At 37.4% G+C, this 2,498-nt stretch overlaps 1 protein-coding gene across 7 annotated transcripts in view; it reads right to left on the bottom strand.

Annotated features, from left to right (window-relative positions):
* LOC119592494 (solute carrier family 40 member 1-like) overlaps window positions 1–2,498 on the bottom strand; it is an 18,573-nt gene that overhangs the window by 9,445 nt on the left and 6,630 nt on the right. The window lies entirely within an intron of this gene.

Genomic DNA, 2,498 nt, shown 5'->3' with positions numbered 1-2,498 from the left:
GTTTATTACTCTTCGTTGTCCATTACACTAATTTCACTCTCAGGCTTCGTTGCTAATTCAACATCACGATGTATCTTGAATTTTCATTAGTTTATAAATAAAGAACAGGACCCAAGATCGCATAAAAAAACACTGTTTCACTGTTAACAAAGCAGTGAAGGGGGCGGGGACAAGCAGTGCTTAGTCATGACGATACGCAAACAAGCCTGAGCTGGTTGAGTATTCGAAGTGGATACTCTATCTGGCCTTCACTGTTGCATGCGATAACATAGATGGTAAGATATAACAAATCATATGCCGACGTATTTTATTTTAATCAAATCATCTAAACTCGATTAAAACTACAACTATTCTATTCCATTGTCGTGTTACTGCAATAACGGCTTGAATTTCTGTTATCTCTTCAGTACACTGCAATTTTTTCAGCCTTGGGACGATTCCAGTCCCCATTATGCATACAGTTTTGATGTTTCAACTGACACGTCACTAGCAAGTGTACTTCATTTTGGGAGTTAATTTCAACACGAAGTTAAAAAGCCCGTCCTTCCAACGGGGCTATACGGCATTTTTTTTTTACAGTTTTCTTAGCATTGAATAGTCCAGTTTCTTAGCAGTTTTAAAAACATTCACGGAAGTTGCAGATCTCTATTAGACCCATCACACAAGTATTGCCCGTGTTAACGTTACTACTCCTTTTTTATGGACAACAATTGTGACAGACATCCATATGCTTTTTATGTTATACTGTCCGTTTCTCGTCATTTCACAAAAAGCTGAAATCTATTTTAAGACAGGATTTTTTTATTGTTACAGTGTCCACTGCGATCAACTGTGCGGAACAAATTTGCTTACATTTAATATTACATGAAACTATCAATTCAAAATCATCCACAATTTATGTCAATGTTCCATGATTTAACTGTAATTCCATTTTGTTAAAAAAAATACTTGCTATGGTCACTGTGCAAATAAAAGATGCGATCATATATGTATAATTTTCTTTTATGTCTGCAAACTGTTTAATAATTATAGCTTCCCAGATACCTTTTAAGGTGTGGTTATAGACCATGTAAAATCCACTATCAGCCAATAGCCGAAAGGAGAGATAGTGCATGCGAGTGTTACTTGTCCGCGAGTCTTTGATTAAATATGCCTCCAAATTGTATCGACGTTACGGCATTACCACATGAAACTTACATTCTTCCCCAACTAGCTTTATATCATCCCTTTTGTCACAATTAGCAGAACGGATAAATAGATTATCAATGTTGTTATGTTCATTATCCCACACTGTTTTCTCACTTTAATATTACCTTTTGGAGTTATAAATCCCGGCAACTATGCATACTAATAATACCTAAAGACATTTACTAGAACTAAATGTAAAGTTGCTACATTCGTTTACTCATCTACATCCGTAACCGCACAAACGTGCGTCTGTGACTGAGACAACGTCAAGGAATTAGCCAGAGTCAGGGCTGTCTGTTATGAAGTGTGGGATCATCTGGTTCACGCTTGCTCCACGTGGACCGAGGCAAGGGTGGAATGGGATGACGCAATCATGTTATGGCAATAAAACTGATGACGCTCCAAGGCACCGGTAGTACTATTCGTTCAAAGCGATACTGCTCTTAGCAATACACTATCGTTTGAAAAATGTCGAGTGTAAGTGGTTTTCTCTCTAAAAAATCATGTGAGAATATGCCTTGATCTGCTGGAATCTAAGATCCGTGGCATGCATTTCATAACCCAACTGGGGTAAATATCCTAGTCGATACAGCATTTGACAGGCTAACGTTATATGGAGAAAATCCACAAAAATTGTACACAGAATACCGAGAGTAACTCTTCTTGCAACAAGGCACTTTCTCTAAAGATAAATTAATGCAATATACTTTTTTTAATTGAAGCTATAAATTCAAAAGTCCGTTTCACTTCAGTCACAGTCGAACAAGAACAAACAAGGATCTTAATACAATTCTATAGCCATACAGAAAAAAAAGTTATTCTCCCTCGCCAGTCCTCTTTTGAACTACGAAGGAGAGGGAGACGAGAAAGCACGAGGCCAAAGGACCGAGGGGTTGTAAGTGGAAAAAGTGAAGAGCGAGCAAGTCATAGAAGGGAGGGGATGAAGAGGAGAAAAGGGAACGAGGGACTATGAGAGAAAAGGAATACAGAGAGGAAGAAAACGGGATGGGAAAAGGAGATGTAGAAAGACGGAGATCAAACGTATTTTATTACACATTTCTTTTTTACATAATTACTGCCTCTATAGTTTACCTCCACAGGTGTTTAAGCGCCGACGAGCTACTGGTTGGCGACATTAGGCGTAGAGGTACTAATGTTAATTAGATATATTACATCACGAGTTCCTAATATGCTTATTATTTCATTATGACAATGAATACAGTCCTTAGATAAAGATTTTAAAATTACTCTCGATATACTATCTCTCTTGGTCTTCTCAACACAATCTGTCAACCTTTCTAATAGATAAA

This window comes from Penaeus monodon, chromosome 30 (genome assembly GCF_015228065.2).
Source record: "Penaeus monodon isolate SGIC_2016 chromosome 30, NSTDA_Pmon_1, whole genome shotgun sequence".
NCBI lineage: Eukaryota > Metazoa > Arthropoda > Malacostraca > Decapoda > Penaeidae > Penaeus > Penaeus monodon.
The sequence above is the reverse complement of the archived record's forward strand: the minus strand, read 5'-3'. Positions and strand labels throughout refer to the sequence as shown.